Below are 17,911 nucleotides of genomic sequence, written 5' to 3' on the forward strand. Positions count from 1 at the left end.
CTCAAGGTCAGGGTGAGTTTACAGGGAAGGCAGTGAAGTGTAAAGAGTTTCAGCTCCAGGGTCAGACCTCAGCTTGGGCGTGTGTGACTGTGGGCAGACTCCTTAACCCTCTGAGCCTCTGCTTCCTCCTCTGTCAAGTGGAGAGGGCTTTATAAAGTCTGCGAAGCTCCTGGCCCTCAGTAGAACGTTAGTGGGCCTCCACTTCCTTCTCCCAGATTCTGCTCCCCAGCCTTTGCTGGCTGACCTCCTGACCCTCTGGCCAAAGCATCTCCACAATCCTTACTTCCTTATATCTTCCCACTCAGGGGAAATGGGGTTACTACACCTCCCTTTTCCTGAGACGTGAAGTGACTTGTCTACTTGTCTAACTCCTGGAGCTTGGGTGTGAATCTGGCCTGCACTTGAGTCTGGCCTGTACTCCTTTCTTTAGATTTGGAAACGTTTTCTTTTTTTTAAATACAGAAAAGCGTGTTGTTCTTGTTAGTTGCTGTTGAGTCCATACTGACTCATGAAATACAAGATTATATTTACCTATTACTTGTATTTAAAAAAAAAAAAAAGTAATTTTAGGAAGTGAAAGAAATTACCTCGGTACCTATTGCCCTAAACAATCAAATACTGCCATTTTAATTCTATTACTTCAAGTTTTCTTTGTTTTCCTTTTTAACTGAAGCCTTTGCTCTACTCCTTTATCCCATTGCCCTTTTTGCCTCCAAATAGGACAGTTTGGTTTTTATAAATGCCCCTGAATTTGAGTTTTCATAAATTCCGTGCATGTTTTTATACTTGTACTACATATCTGTCTATCCTAAAATCACACACAATGTTATTTGTGTGTTTTAAAACCTTACATAGTTGGCATAATTTTTTTTTCCATATCATTCTGCAACTTGCTTTTTTTCACTCAGTTTTCTGTTTTCAAGATCTATCCATTTCTAGTTCATTCCCTTTACCTGCTATAGAGTTTTCTATGTCATAAATACCCAGTAGTTTATTTGTCTACTGTTGAATCCTCCAAAAAAAAATCAGGGAAAACTGATGATTAAGCAAAGCTGAGCTTATTAAACTTCTGCCACAAAGGAGAACAGTATGTCAGGCAGTCTTAGAAGACCCTTAAAAGACGGTGGTTAGGGAATGATATTTATTGGGTGTTATGGATTGAATTGTGTCCCCGAAAAATGTGTGTCAACTTGGCTAGGGCACAATTCCCAGTGTTGCACGATTGCCCACCATTTTGTCATCTGCTATGATTTTCCTATGTGTTGTAAATTCTATTTCTTTGATGGTAATGAGGCAGGATTAGAGGCAGTTATGTTAATGAGGCAAAACATAATCTACAAGATTAGGTTGTACCTTCAGTCAATCTCTTTTGAGATATAAAAGAAAGAAGGGAGCAGAGAGACAGGGGGACCTCCTACCACCAAGAATGCAGAACCAAGAGCAAAGTGCATCCTTTGGACCCAGGGTCCCTGCGTTGAGATCCTCCTAGACCTGGAGAAGATTGATTACAGGGACCTTCCCCCAGAACCAATAGAGAGCTTGCCCTGGAGCTGGCACCCTGAAATTGGACTTCTAGCTTCCTAAACTGTGAGAGAATAAATAACTCTTTGTTAAAGCCATCTACTTGTGGTATTTCTCCTATAACTGCACTAAAAAAAAATAACTGCACTAGATAACTAAAACATAGTGTTTAGGGATCTGGGCTCACATGGTTTCAGGTGAGCCTTTTAAGGCAGAAAATTGATTGGAATTGGGCAAAGCTTGTGACATTAAGAGTTTAGGACTTGTGGACACCCGAGAAGAGGTTTTTGAAACATTTCTTGGTAAACTGTTGTCTGATAAGAGAGCTATTTGCCAAAGTGAGCAAACTCTCCAAACAAATTGGTCTATAAGAATTTCCTGAAGCAAACAGTGAAGTTATTTATTACTTTACAGTCTTATCTTTCTGGGCAAGAATTTCCTCAAACAGTCAAGTCATGTTGACAAAGGGAGCCTTGGTTCTTAGACCTAATAGTTGAGTAATATTGAGGAGGCAGTGTTGGTTCTCATATTTATCCACTCCCCTACTGATGGATATTTAGGTTAGTCCCCAAATTTCACTACCACATGCAGTGTTGCAATGACACTTTGAACACACAGGTGAGAGTTTTTTTGGAATCTCTACCTAGAAGTAGAACTGCTGGGTACTGAGATCTGATCATCTGCAATTTTCCTAGAGTCCTGTATTCTTTCTACCCCACCTCCTGCCTCCCAGAAGAGGAAAACCTCCCTCAACAGCCACCAGAGCAGACGGCAGGAACTGCCAGGGCTTTGCCCACACCGGCTGCCTGCCCACCTGCCCACCCTCCCTTGTTCTGGCAGATTAACAGTGACCTGTGACCCTGACAGGCTGGCCACACTCCCGGCCAATTCCAGTCTGTCAAAAGGAGTCCCCAGGGGTGGTCAGGGCCCGGGGACATGTTGGCCAGATGGACCTGGGAGGTCTTGGGTTGGCTTCTCCCAGGAGGCAGAGCAGGTGGACAGCCCCCAGTACCCCCTCCGCATTTTCCCCATCATGCATCAGTAGACTAGAGCTGGAGCCAGATGGTGCGGATGGGGCAGCCTTGCAGCTTCTGGCCTGACAAAGGATCCTCTGTATTATGCCGCTCCACCAGCTTGGTTTGTCTACTCTCTGGCTGCCCAGTCACTCTCAGCCCTGGCCTGGCCTGCCCTGGGCAAACTTTCTGCCGAGGTTATGCCTTCCCTCATTTGACGAGGAAGTTCCTGGATAATGTGCCCAGAGTGTCATAGACTTGGAAACCCACTTACCATCAACCTGAAGGTGGGCAGTTACGAGCAAGGCAGTGTGGCCCTATGATTATAACAGGTCAGCAATTCAAATGCAGTAATAGATCAAGTGTAACGGGCCAGGTAAGGACTATGGCAACCTGGTACCTGGCACTCAGTGAGCCCTCATCAATGGTCCTTGTGATTACTACAGACAAGGAAACTGAGGCTCAGTGAGGTGGGCATTTGCAGAAGTCTCACGGTTAGGCGAACAGGCTGAGGAGTCAGTCAAACCTGAGTCTGAATTCCAGATCTGCTACTAATAGTGAGTCCTTGGGCAAGTCCCCAAGCTCCTAGTTTCCTCATTTGAAATGGGGCTAATTAAATCCTTGTCACAGAGAGTGGTCCTGAAGGTGAAGTGAGATAATGCAAGGAAAGCCCCTGGTATACAGCAAGCACTCAATACATGTGAGTCAAATCTCATTATTCTGGGATCTACAAAGAAGTTGTAGGCAGCAGGGACAAGAAAACCTCAGAGTGGGAAGAGAAGGATCCCAGCACATCAATGTGAGGTGGTTGACTGGCTCAGGCCTGGAGTACTCCCCAAGGACTTCTCTATTTAGAATTGTGTAACCGTCTTTTCACTGTGATTCAGCTTCCTCATCTTTAAAATGGGTTAAATGACAGCAGTTGCCTCGTAGAGATGCTGTGAGAATTAAGTAAATTATCACCCAGAAAACTTAAGCACCATGTTGTTGTTAGCAGTTGGCCCCCAGACTCATGGTGACCTCATGCACAACAGAATGAAATTCTGCCTAGTCCTGCGCCATCCCCATGACTGGCTGTCAAGCAGAATTTGGTGATCCATGGGATTCTCACTGGCTGACTTTTAGACGTAGATCACCAGGTCTTTCTTCCTAGTCCTTCTTAGTCTGGAAGCTCCACGGAAACCTGTTCACTATTACAGCAGCACTCAATCCTCCGCTGCCAGACGAGTGGTAGCTCTTCGCGAGGTGCACTGGCTGGGAATTGAGCCTGGGTCTTCCGTATGGAAGGCAGAATTCTACTGCTGAACCGTACACAATAAGCCAAAAACTAAACCAAACCTGTTGCTGTTGAGTCGATTCCAACTCATAGCAACTCTATAGGCTAGAACAGAGCTGCCCCATAGGGTTTCCAAGGAGCAGCTCGAAGATTCAAACTGCAGACCTTTTGGTTAGCAGCCAAGTTGTTAACCACTGCACCACCAGGGCACCTATACTCAATAAATATTGTTGGGAGGCAAGGGGAGGAGCCTGGGAAATGTTTCTGCTTGATGGAGTGGCTGGAGAGGGGCCTGGGAGGCCCCTAACTCCTGTCATCTCTGACTTTCCTGCTCTAGGCTAAGCTTTGGAGGGTCTCCAGGGTAGACCTGCCTTGGGACAAAGCTGAGAAGAGGAAGGGGGAAGGGTGGCCAGGAGCCCAGGGTTCCCTTCTGGGTGCTGCCTCTACTTCCCTGTATGAATCTAGGCCTCAGTCTCCTCCTCCAGAGAGTGGATGGTTTGACCTCCACCATTTCTCAGGAGCCTGCAGTACAAGGATCCTCTCTGACACGGGCCAGAGCATGTGGAAGTGAACACAGTTTGGGGAGCGAGGCCAGGCCAGCTCCCATGCAGGGCTGCCTCCAGGAATCCCTCCCCGCACACAGGGCCCGGCGTGTTTCAATTGGCTTCTTGGTGCCAAGTGAAGTCTATTAATATCAAAGTAATGAGGTAATTACTGTGATTTGGAAAAATTACTAGTGAACGCTTTTGAGGGAATTTCAGAGCAGAGAGGAGGGTAAGTGGAACATCTGTGAGGAGGGGGATGAAGAGTTGTTCTGGATGGGAGCATGAGGGTGGGTGAGATCTGGGCTCAGCGGGCAGTCTCCCCAGCAACTCCTCCTGGGTCTGAGGCAGACAGTGCTTGTGAGCATCAGAAGCAGGGAGAAGTTGGGGTGAGCTCCCAGTTCTGGGTCTGTGTGTTGGGGGGAACTCAGAGGGTAGGACTTTCAGGCCCTAGGAATACCCTGCCTTCGGCTGGTGCGAAACAGCAGATTCCAGGGTGGACAGACCCTGGAACCAGAGGCTAGTCCCTTTTTCTTACCCTGGCCTGCAACTCCTGACCTTCCTTGAGTGATCTCCATCCCCAGAGTCATCCCAGCCCTGAGGCCACCAGCCTGGAAAAGGGTTGGATGGCGGGCCCCTGAATCAGAGACACTGGGGAAAGCTGAGAAGCAGAGGTTGTCAGGGTATGGTTTTTGGACCAGTACCACCATCATCACCTGGGAACTTGCTTAAAAATGCAAATTCTCAGGCTGCCCCAGGCCCACTGAATCAGAAATCTGAGAGTGGGGCCTGCAATCTGTGTTTTAACAAGCCCCTTAACAGAGGTGTAAGACCATACCTGCCTAGGTAGGGCTGGGCCTAGGAAATGGAGGATAGAGACTGTTTTGAGAGGCTTTAGGAGGTTGAATCCCCAGGCATTGATGCCAGTAATACTAACAATAATAGGTGAACATTTATTGTGCATTTACATTGTCAGACAGTGTGCTGAGCACTTTCTAGGGGTTACCTTATTTAATCCTAATTAACGCAACTCTAATAAGTCAGCATTATGATGATCCCAGTTTTTCAGATAGGAAATTGAAGAACAGAGAGGCTGACTGCCTAAGGACACACAGCTGGTTGGTGATGGAGCCAGGGTGCCATTTCAGTCTTCAGAGGCTGGGTTTTGCTTCCTCTCTGATACCAGGATGCCTCGGTAAATCAGAGGAAGGTGGTTGGAGGCCTGAGTGGCAGACCTGAGGAAGGAATGCACAGAGAAGAAGCAATTTCAAGGGAGTTTAACTCAGTTTTTGTTTTTGAATTTACTGAGCATTTACTGTGCACTAGGCTCTGTGCTCTTGCTGCTGCGTTGTCACATTTAAATGTCACACTGATCTGTAGCAGAACTGTCCCTATTTTACAGATGAGCCAGTTGAGGCTCAGAGAGGCCGGGTTACCTGCTCAAGGTCTCTCAGTAAGTGGCACAACAAAAAATTAAAACAAAGGGAACTGGGATGGGGTCAATAAATGGTGGTTGGTATGATAATGGTAATAACAATTATTATCACCATCTGTAAAATGAATGTGTAATCCTCACATGGAGAAGAGAAGAAAGTGCTTCAAAAGTGACAAACTCAAGAGCCCCCTCTTCCACCTCACCCCAGCCTCCCAACAGGGTTAATCAGTAAGCACAGTATGCACTGGCTTGTATTGAGCAAGGTATGCACAGGTTTAATAGTATTTACTTGCTAATCTGTGGTGAGCAATTCACATGGGTTTCACCACATCTTTGGCATGGTACGGGACAGGTGAAACGGTGCACTGCAGACTGGCGAGCAAGCACAACTGGCCTGTGCATACCTTGCTTGTTGTGAAATCCAGTCCTACTCCCAAGTCAGCCTAGGACCCTGCAGCCTTGGCTCTCTGCTGCCCCCTCCTGGCATCTGTTAGGTGTGCAGCTTGGATGTAGCACTCCAGCGTGATCCTATCCAGCCTGTGGTCAGGGTCTTCTGTGAGTGGCCAACAATGAGTGGCGAACCAACCAGTTGGCAGTGCGCTGGTGATGCCCCCTCTTGGACTTCTTGTTCCTGAACGATCTCATACCGTGACTCTGAATCTCTCTCTGCCAGAGTGAACGTCTTCCTGGCTCCTTATTGCCGGGAAAAAACCCAAACCTTTTGCCCTGGGTCTTGTCCCCTCAGCTTCCATTCTTTGTAAGCAGCTTGTTCATTTCCACCTGTGCATCATCAAAGCCCAGCTTGCACCATCAGCCCCAACCCACAAGACTTATTTTCTTGCCCTGAGGCCAGAGTCAAGAAGTCCAGGATGAGTGTCTAGTTTAAGAGAAACCCCCTCCCCACACAACTTGCCAGGCATGAGAGTGGTCCATCCTGAAAGTGGATATTTCAACGCCCAATCAGGGCACTCCCTCTGACGCTACGTAGAGATGAACTGTCCCCAGTGCGCCCTCCCAAACTTTGCAGGTTTGTGAGTAACGTACTTGTTGTGTTAAGCCATTGAGTTTGGAGGTTGTTACATAGCAATAGGTCCCTGAATGCCCTCTAAATGGTCTCCTTGCTTCCACTCTGATCCCACTCCCCATCAAATTGTCCATTGTCTATTTGGTGGCCAGAAGGATTTTTTAAAATTGTGGTAAATACATATGTGAGAAAATATTTTTCATTTCAACATTCTTCACATGTACGGTTCAGTGACATTATGTTCATCGTGTTGTTCAACAGTCACCTTTACCTATTCCAGGTTTTTTCCATCACCAGAGGATGTTTTAAAAACATCAGTCAGCAGTTTAGAGGATTAGATACTCTGCATAACTCTCCTGCTCAAAATATCTAAAAGTGCTGGATAAAATCTACAAAGGTAAGGGATATGGCAAAACCTATTTTGATACATAAGTATTTCTGCACCATTTGAATCATTCCATTAAAAATACATAAATAAAGGGGATTATCGGTTTTTAAGTGCTTGCTACATGTAAATCTCAAACATGACAGAACAAGAGTAATTGGATGATCCATTCTAGATCTCCTCTATCATATTTGGGGACATGAGTTAAGTATGCAGCCATGGTGGCACAGTGGTTAAGAGCTACAGCTACTAACCATAAAGGTTCGCAGTTCAAATCCATCAGCTGCTCCTTGGAAACCCTATGGGACAGTTCTACTCTGTCCTATGGGGTTGCGAAGAGTCGGAATTGACTCGAGGGCAATGGGTTTGGTTTGGCTTGATTTGGAGTTAAGTATGAAATAGCCTCTTTAGTTTTGAAAATTGTAAATCCTTCCTTAGCTTTAATAAAACTACGATTAACATGCCAAAAACCAAAACCAAACCCAGCGCTGTCGAGTTGATTCCAACTCATAGTGACCCTATAGGACAGAGTAGAACTGCCCCATAGAGTTTCCAAGGAGCACCTGGTGGATTTGAACTGCCGACCCTTTGGTTAGCAGCCGTAGAACTTAACCACTATGCCGCCAGGGTTCCCATAAATATATTTTATATATGCAATTTTATAATTTACATACCACAAAATTCACTAATTTAAAACGTACAATTCAGTGGTTTTTAATTTAGAGTTTTGCAACCATCACCATAATCTAATTTTAGAACATTTTCATCACCCCAAAGAGAAACTCTGCACCCCTTAGCAGTCACTCCCCCCTCCCACCTTACCTCCTCCTCTAGCCCTAGGTAACCACTGATCCACTTTTTGTCTCTATAGATTTGCCTATTTTGTATCTTTCACCATAAATGGTATCTTACAATATGTGACCATTGTATATGTGAAAGGTATCATAAAGTATCTTTTGTGACTGGCTTCTTTGACTTAGCAGAATGTATTCGAGGTTCTTCCATGTTGTAGCAGGTATCAGTACTCATTCCTTTTAACTGCTGAGTGGTAATCCATTGTACGGATGTGTTACACTATTTTTATCCATATGTCAGTTGAGGGACATTTGGGTTGTTTCCATCTTTTGGTTATTATGACTAATGCTTCTATAAACATTCATGTACAAGTTTTTGTGTAGACATATGTTTTCATTTCTCTTGGGTAAAAAAAAAACAAAAAAGGTTTCTCTTGGGTATATACACAAAACTTATACTTTTCTCTTGGGCGTTAGAGTGCAGTGAATTACTTAATATGGCCCTTCTAGCCATAGTTCTTGTATCTCCCACCACAAGACTGGGCGTGACTATGCAAATAAGGTGTTTGTTGTCCACCAAGGGAACTGGATAGCTTGCTAATAATGTAAATAAGATGCATGGCACCCTTGTGGGGGTGGGACCATGCAAATAAGGTGTATGGAAACCTATCAAGGGGAGTCTCCAGTTTTGCCATCCTGCTAAGCTTAAAAGAGAGCCAATCCAGTCTGGGGTCTTAAATGCTTGCGAGTGGCCATCTAAGATGCATCAATTGTTCCCACCCCACTTGGAGCAAAGGAGGATGAAGAAAACCAACGACGCAAGGAAAATAATAGCCCAAGAGACTAAAGGACCACATAAACCAGAGACTCCACCAGCGTGAGACCAGAAGAACTAGATGGTGTCTGGCTACCACCAATTACCACCGTGATAGGGAAAACAACAGAGAGTCCTGGAGTGGGAGAAAAATGTGGAGCAGAACTCAAATTTTCATAAAAAGACCAGACTTAGTGGTCTGACAGAGACTGGAGGAACCCCCAAAACTATGGCCCCCAGATGCTCTGTTAACCCAGAACTGAAACCATTCCCAAAGCCCACTCTTCAGACAAAGATTAGATAGGACGATAAAACAAAAAATAAATGAGGAGTAAGCTTCTTAGTTCAATCAGATACAGGAGACCAAATGGGCGGCTCCTGTCTGGAGGCAGGATGAGAAGGCAGGAAGAGACAGGAGCTGGTTCAACAGGCACAGAGAACCCGGGCTAGAAAAGGGGAGTGTGCTGTCACAGTGTGGGGATTGCAACTAATGTCACAAAACAAAATGTGTATAAATTTTTGTATGAGGAAATTAACTTGAGCTGTAAACTTTCACCTAAAGCACCAAAAAAAAAAAAAAAAAAAATTTACAGCCTTGAAAACCCTATGGGGCAGTACTACTCTGTCCTATAGGGTTGCTATGAGTTAGAATTGACTCAAAGGCAATGGGTTTTACATATAATATGTGATTGTAAGCTTGTATAGTAATTAATAAATTAAATATTATAAATAGGAAAAAAAGAAGAGAGAGAGCCAATACCATAAGCAGAGGGGGACCTCACCACCAAGAAGAAGAGATGGGAGCAGAGTGTGTCCTTTGGACCCAGGCTCCCTGTGCTGGGAACCTCTTGGACTCAGGAGACAGAGAAAAAGAGCTGTAACACCAGACACAGCGAGAGACGGTTAGAAGCAGCTACAGAGAAACAGCGGCAGCTGAGGCAGCAGAACCAGGAGACAGTGTGGTGGGCTTCCCCACCCACGCAGCTAGAGAGCTGAGTACCTTTGGGTGGGTGGCTTGCTGGCAGAGTGGGATGCCTCTGGGCACTTATTGGCAGAGCTAAAGAGCTTTGTGACACTTGCCCAAGCAGGGCAGAGGCCAAGGGGCTGAGGGGCCACAGGGCCGAGAGGCTGGGGGCCAGAGAGAGGCATGCCTGTCAGCACAGCTGAGAAGCTGTCCTGACCGAAGAACCGTATCCTGAATCGTTTCTGATCCTGAATTGTAACATGTTACCCGTTGCCGTCGAGTCAATTCTGACTCATAGCGACCCTACAGAACAGAGTAGAGCTGTCCCCATAGGGTTTCCAAGGAGCGACTGATGGATGCAGATTCGAATGGCTAACCTTTTGGTTAGCAGCTGAGCTCTTAACCACCATGCCACCAGGGTTCCTGTAACCTGCTACTTCCCTAATAAACTCCGTAACTGTGAGTATTGTGTGTGATTTCTATGCGGTCATTGCAATGAATTATCGAACCCAGCAGAGAAGTAGAGACTGCCATGGGAGGGATGGGTGGTGTGAGAATTGGTACAAAGGTTGGAGAAAGAAGGTGTGTCTGAGTTCCACCTCACAGAAATCAGCCTTGGGACATTGATGTTGATAACAATTCTCCTTCCCCTTCATGAAGTCAGAGGAGGTCAGAAGCTGCAGTCACACCATTGTTACAGCTGGCGTCAGAAGCAGGATTTGTTGCAATGGCTCCAGACTCATGGAAGCACGGGACTTTGTAAGTGTGGGAAGGGTAACTCCTGATTCTTAGATGGTTACTTTGGTGGTTGTTACCTGTAATGGCTGAAAGGAAAGTAAGAGATGTTGTGCTGCAGCTGAGGGGAGAAAAGTACATCTAGAGTAGCCTGGGGCTAGAGTCACGTTAATTAAACAAAATGATTGATAGGGGGCCAAGGTCTACTGGTTCCACTCAGCCAGAGGCCCAAGGCCATATGCAGATGAATGGGAAGATAGTCAAGGAGTGGGCAAGAGAAGATGTAACAGGAATGTTTTCAAAAGGGTTATGTGTTTATTTGAGTGTACTATGGATATTGACTATTTCTCCTACCTAGTGCTGTAAAACAGACCTAGATGTAAAACAGACCTAGATGTATGATATAAATGAATATTGGGTATTACAGATAACAGAGAGGCTGTAACTCTGCCTTCAGCTAATACTTGACTGGATATGCTAAAAAACCAAACCTGTTGCTGTCAATTCTGACTCAGCGACCCTGCAGGACCCTACAGAACTGCCCCATATGGTTTCCAAGGAATGGCTGGTGGATTTGAAGTGCTGACCTTTTGGTTAGCACCTGACCTACGGGAAGGTTTTCTTTCTTTGGCTCTGGGGGAAGGTCCTTGTCTCTTTTCAGCTTCCGTTCCTTTGTGGTATAGCATCTATCTTCCCCCATCCGTGCTTGCTTTCCTCTGTGCCTAGTCTACTCTTTTATATCGCAAAAGTGATTGTTTTAAGACATACCCTACACTGATTTGGTCTTGGTAACATAACAAAGAAAACCCTGTTCTCAAATGGGATTATACCCATAGGTGTAGGGGTTAGGATTTACAGCACATGTTTTTGGGGGACACAATTCAATCTGTAACACCTAATGCCCTTTTTCTCTTCCTGGATCCTATCCATGATACAACCCTACATTTAGTTTTCATGTTTCCTTAAGCTCCTCTTGGCTGTGATAGTTTCTCAGACTTTCCGTCTTTTTGATGGCCTTGACAGTTTTGAGGATAACTGGTCAGAATGTCCCTCTATTGGGATTTGTCTGATGTTTTTCTCATGATTAGATTGGGGTTTTTGGACAGAAGAATACAGATGTAATGTGCCATTTTCATCACATCATATCAAGGGTACATATTATCAACATGATTTGGGACTGCTGATGTTGGCCTTGATCAACTGGCTGAGGTAGTGTTTGCCAGGTTTCTCTACTCTAAAGTTATTCTCCCCAGCTCTCTCCATACTGTATTCTTTGGAAGGAAATCACTACGCAAAGCCCACACTTAAGGACTGAGGAGTTATGTCTACCTCCCTAAGGGCGGAGTATATAGATAAATTTGGAATTCTTCTGCTTGGGCTGTGTCTTAGTCATCTAGTGCTGCTATAACAGAAATACCACAAGTGGATGGCTTAAACAAAGAGAAATGTATTCTCTCACAGTCTAGTGGGCTACAAGTCCAGGGGAAGGCTTTCTCTCTGTCAGCTCTGGATGAAAGTCCTTGTCCTCAGTCTTCCCTTGGTCTGGGAGCATCTCAGCACAGGAACCTCAGGTCCAAAGGAGGCACTCTGCTCCTGGCACTGTTATCTTGGTGGTATAAAGTCCCCCTGTCTCTCTGCTTGCTTCTCTCTTTTCTATCTCAAAAGAGGCTGGCTTAAGATACTATCCAATCTTGTAGGTCTCATCACTATAACTGCCGCTAATCCATCTTGTTACATCATATTAATAGGATTTACAACACATAGGGAAATCACATCAGACGACAAAATGGTAGACAATCATACAATACTGGGGATCATAACCTAGCCAAGTTGACAGATATTTTGGAGGGATGTAATTCAGCCCATGACAGGCTGTTTGTCTATTCTTACCCATTTATAATTATTTTGAAACTTTAAAAAAAAAAAAAAAAGAGGTCTATTACTAGTTAGCATGATCACACTTTTATGTAAATTTATATAAAATGTCAATGAAATACTAACCGTGCTTTTTTTTAACTTTTTATTTTGAATACTTGCAAGTTTACAGAAAATTCTCTTTCAGCTTCTAATACCAAAAAACCAAACCAAACCCAGAGCCATCGAGTCGATTCTGACTCATAGCAACCCTATAGGACAGAGTAGAACTGCCCCATAGAGTTTCCAAGGAGCGCCTGGTGGATTCGAACTGCCAACCCTTTCGTTAGCAGCCATAGCGCTTAACCACTATGCCACCAGGGTTTCCTCAGCTTCTAGTAGCTGCCAGCAATCCTTGGCATTCCTGGGCTTCTAGATGCATCTGCCTCCACTGTTACACGGCATCTGTCTTCCCCCTGTGTGTGTCTCCTTTACAAAACACCACTCAGAAGCAATTAGGTTTAGGATCCATACCACTCCAGTATGACCTCATTAACACAACAAAAGAAAAACCCCTTCTTCCAAACAGGGTCATATTCCCAGGTACAGGGTTTAGGACTTTGACAGATCTTTTTGAGGGACATAATTCAAACCATAATAGAGAGTAAGCCCAAGGAGGGTCTGTGTGATCAGAAAGGATGTGATTTCCCATACTTACCCTAGCCCCACTAAACAAAATTTGTTGAATAAATGAAGGTAAGAAAGGTGGACAGCCAGAGATGGCATCCTTTTCAGAAGAAGCCAGAACTCTTTTCTGCTATTCATCATTTGTTCATCAAACACTACTGGACTTCCATGTTCACTAGGTCCTTGCTGGGGCTTTAACGGTGGGCAGTACAGTGCCTACCTAACAGAGGGAGCTCATCGAGCCCCCCTGAGGGTATAAAGTGCTGAGCTCAGCCCCCCTCCCAGCCTTGGCCCATATGGCCTTTAGCCTCTACTTATCTTTCAGGGCATAAGATCCTATTACCCTCCCTCAGGAAGCCTTCATTCATTCAACAGATATTTATTGAGCATCTATCTTGTTCCAGGCACTATGCTAGGTGCTGGGTTACAGCAATGAACCAGGTAGGTAGGGTCTTGCCCTCAGGGGGTGTCCAGTCTAGCGGGGAGACAGATGAGAATCCAGTAGACAAACATGAAACATGAAGTACAAATTGTGATGAGTGCTGTGAAGGAAATAAAAAGGATGACTGTGAGAGAATTATTAGACTTTCAGCTTTAATTTTAGCATGGCCCACCAAGCCAAACCCACTCATGTTGAGTCGATTCCAACTCATAGCAATCCTATAGGAGAGAGTAGAATTGCCCCATAGGGTTTCCAAGGGTATAAGTCTTTACTGAAGCAGACTGCCACATCTTTCTCCCATGGAGTGGCTGATGGTTTGAACCACCGACCTTTTGGTTAGCAGCTGAGTGCTTTAACCACTGTACCACCAGGGCTCCTCTTGAGCATGGCAGCCCTTATAAACAGGTATTTCAAGGAAGCAGCCTCGGTGTTGTAGAATACTGAGACAAAGATTAGAAAATTGTGTGTGTATATGTTCCCTCTTCCTTGACCCTGGCTTAAGGGGTGGGGAGTGGCCTCTTAACCCACCATGCTACAGAGAAGTAATTGAAAGGAGGCCTTTCTCTGTAGAAGAAGGCTTCCTGCCAATTAGAGCTGCCTACACTGGAATGGACTACTTTGTGGAGAGGTAAGGTTCCCATTACTGGAGGCATCCAAGTGCAGGCTACAGGCGCAGCTCTCAGGGGAGTTCTTGCCTGGGGTGTGGAGGAATTGGGCCTGGTGACCTTTGACATCAAGGTTTTTGGATGTTGACATTCCTTTATTCTATATTCCACAAGCCTAAGATCCGAATCCTCTAATATTCAGAGGGTCTGCTTCTAACTAGGACCCGAGGGTAGCTCAGTAGAAGGGGCCAAGGATTTGGAATCAGAAATAACCTGGGTCCATATTCAGGCTCTGCCATTTATAAGCTGTGTGACTTTGGACAAATTACTTTCCCTCTCTGAGCCTTAGTTTCCTCCTCTGCAAAATGGCGATGATAATTCCTGCCTCAGAAGGCTGCGATGAAGATTAAAAGGTAACACATAAGTGAAGTACTTGTTGTGGTTTTGATCCCACAGGACACTTAGACTTTGGTGGCCTCCCACCCACTGCTAAGATCTAAACCTCTACCTGGAGCAGTATGGTCTCCCAGTGAGCTCCAGTGCCAGACTGCCTGGAATTAATAGTTCATGTCTCTGAACCTGAGTTGTCTCATCTGTCTAATGGGGATAATGGAGGCCTGGTGGCACACTGGTTAAGCATTCAGCTGCTAACCAAAAGGTCAGCCAGTTCGAATTCACCAGCTGCTTCTATTCTATAGGGTTGCTATGAGTTGGAATCGGCTCAATGGCAACGAGCTTGGTTTTTTGGTTTTTAATGGGGATAACAATGGGACCTACTTCCTAGGATTGTCTTGAGGGTTAAATCAGATGATCCACGGAAAGCACTTAGAATGGTAAGCACTCAGTCAGGTTAGCTCTCATTATTACTACCATCACTGGGTCTGGGAGGCCAAGAGTGGAGGAATTTCTGCTCTCCGCCCTGGAAAGTCCTCCCTGTTTGACTAGGGCCCTAGACTGTTGGTCCCACAGGGCCTTCAGTGGGAATTGGAGACAGGTGGGACTGGGTAGCTCCCTTCCCTCCATTCTTTCCCCTCTGGCCTCTCCAATCCCTTGGAAGTGAACTGGACTCCTCTGGAAGCCCTGCCTGGGGTTATGTGGAGAGCCAGGAGAGAGAGAGAGAGAGAGAGCGTGTGTGTTTGTGTGTGTGCACGTGTGTGTTGGGAGGCCAGTCTGAGCCACAGCAGGGAGGCATCAACTGACCGCAGTGGATGAGCGGAACATTCCTCCAACTACACGGATCCTGGGGGTAGCTGCCAAGGGTACAGCTGATTGCTCCTGCCTCAGCTCTGTGATCAAGAATTCACACACACACAAACGCATGTACATACTCATAAACATATACATACATATACACAAAATACACACATACACATATACACAAACACACATGCACACAACAGTGTTTTTGCTGGCTCTGCACCACTCTTCCTTCACTGCTAGTTTTCTCTTATTCTACACACACCATCCCTCTTCTTCCTCCCTTCCCATTGTAGCCACAGAATACAGCACCCCAGGGGAGGAACTGTATCAAGCCTCTTTCCCACCAAGTTTGTCTGGGGCTCATTAATTCTTTTTTAAGCAGGGCAGTACGTGGGGGGACTTTTAAGGACCTGGCTCAAGGCTTTGGTCCTGGGAAAGTAAGCTCACCTCCCCCAGCCTCTTGCCTTCCGCCTGATGCCTTTTCTCTCTTCTTTACCGGTAAAGTTTCCAAAAGTAGGATACACTTCTCATTTATCACAACTGCTTATCCTCACATTTCTCAGGCTGCTCTCCAATCTTTAGCACAGTCATACTTCAACAATGATATACAATGCTATATTCTCTTTCTTTCTTCCTCTCTCTCCCCTCCCTCCTCCTTTTCTTCGTTCCCCTTTTCTGCTTTTCTTTCTTCTATATATTTATTGCATGTCACATATATGCCAGACCCTGGGTTCTTTTTGTGTGTGTGTCTGTCTCTTCGTCATGCATGTTTCCCCCGAAAGTAAGGCTATTTCATTGATGTCTATTTCCCAAGATAACTGCACCTCATATTTTTGGAATGCTTACTATGTACAGGAATTGTGCTAAGCAGTTTAGCAGCATTATTTATTCCTCTTAGTAATTCCAAGAGATAGTACCTTTAATATCCCCATTTTATAGATCACGATATGAAAACTCAGGGGTTAAATAACATATCCAGGGTCACACAGACAGGAAATGGCACAATGAGAATTTGAACTCAGGAAGTCCGAATCCAAAGCCCATGGTCTTAACCACTATAGGATCCTGATTCCTAGTGGATTATATGTTCTATAAGGTGAGGCTCCAACTGTCTTGTTTATAACTTTGCACTATGTCTGGCACATAAAGGATGTCCAATAAATATTTGTTGAATGAATGAATGAATTTTAAACTCACCCCTTGCTGCTATGTGGGCTGCAGAAAGGAGAAGGAGGGATATGGGCTTGGAAGTCAGACAGTCCTGGCTTAGAGTAGAGGTCTATACTTACTAGCCGTGTGCCTCAATTTTCCCATCTATAAAATGGGGATAATACATAGCCTGTGCAAGATTTATATGAGGTTTAAATGACAGAATGTATCTAAATCAGCCAGCTCATGTACCAACATATAGCAAAATGTGATTGTTAAGGTTCTGCATCAACTTGGCTGGGCCATGATTCTCAGTGGTTTGGCAGTTATGATGCAGTTTGGCAGTTATGATGCAGTTTGGCAGTTATGATGCAGTTTGGCAGTTATGTGACGACGTATCACCTCCATGATGAGCTCCGATATGTGATCACCTCCATGATGGGCTCTACTGTGAGCAGCCAATCAGTTGAAATGGAGTTTCCTTGGGAGTGTGGCCTGCATCCAATACAGCTGGACTTTCTGGCACGGCTGGTGAGCTTTCGCTCACTCTGGAACCTGCAGCTTGCTCCTGTTCATCTGACCTTCAGTTCTTGGGACCTGAACTAGCACCTTACCTGCCGATCTCAGCATTTGTCGGCCTCTGCAGCCTGTGAGCCAGAGGCCTGTTGTATGAACTGCCAAGTTTGTGTTCGACAGCACCAGCAGCTGGAAAAGCCTCCAGCCTGATCCATGGACCCTGGAGTTTCCAGGCTTTACAACTGTGAGAGCCATTTCCTTGATATAAATTTTCTGCTCTCTATATATCTATAGATGCTTCGCTGGTTTTGCTTCTCTAGAGAACCTAGCCTAAGATACAAACATTGAATAACTTGCATTTATATATTACATGTACATGCGCATAATATACATATGTTTTATATGTGGTCTCAGTGGATTTTCAGTGGCATAGACCCACTCCACTAATGTTGGACACTTGGGTTTGTCTAGTTATTTGCCAACCTAAGGCTGCTGTGGACAATCTTATATATGTACCAATTTTCTTCTGAGTTTTTTCTTCATGATGGCATCTTATGTGGAGACATCTAACCAAAAGGCTCAGAAAATGTACATACTGATGTGGCCCTACCTATTTATTGCCCAACACATCCCTAGGGGGGAGGATGGAGACAGGGGATAGACCTGAGGGCAGATTGGGGCAGAGGCAGGGCTTTTCTGATAAGGATGCACTGGGGTCAGACAGCTCTGCCCCACATAAAACATGTGGCCTAGGCCAATTTTACCATCTAAATCCAAGTTTTCCCTTCTGTATAATATGGGGTGGAAACACTGGTGGCACAGTGGTTAAGAGCTATGGCTGCTAACCACAAGGTCAGCAGTTCAAATCCACCAGGTGCTCCTCGGAAGCTCTATGGGGCACTTCTACTCTGTCCTATAGGGTCATTATGAGTCGGAATGGACTTGAGCGCAACAG

This window comes from Elephas maximus, chromosome 25 (genome assembly GCF_024166365.1).
Source record: "Elephas maximus indicus isolate mEleMax1 chromosome 25, mEleMax1 primary haplotype, whole genome shotgun sequence".
NCBI classification, from domain to species: domain Eukaryota; kingdom Metazoa; phylum Chordata; class Mammalia; order Proboscidea; family Elephantidae; genus Elephas; species Elephas maximus.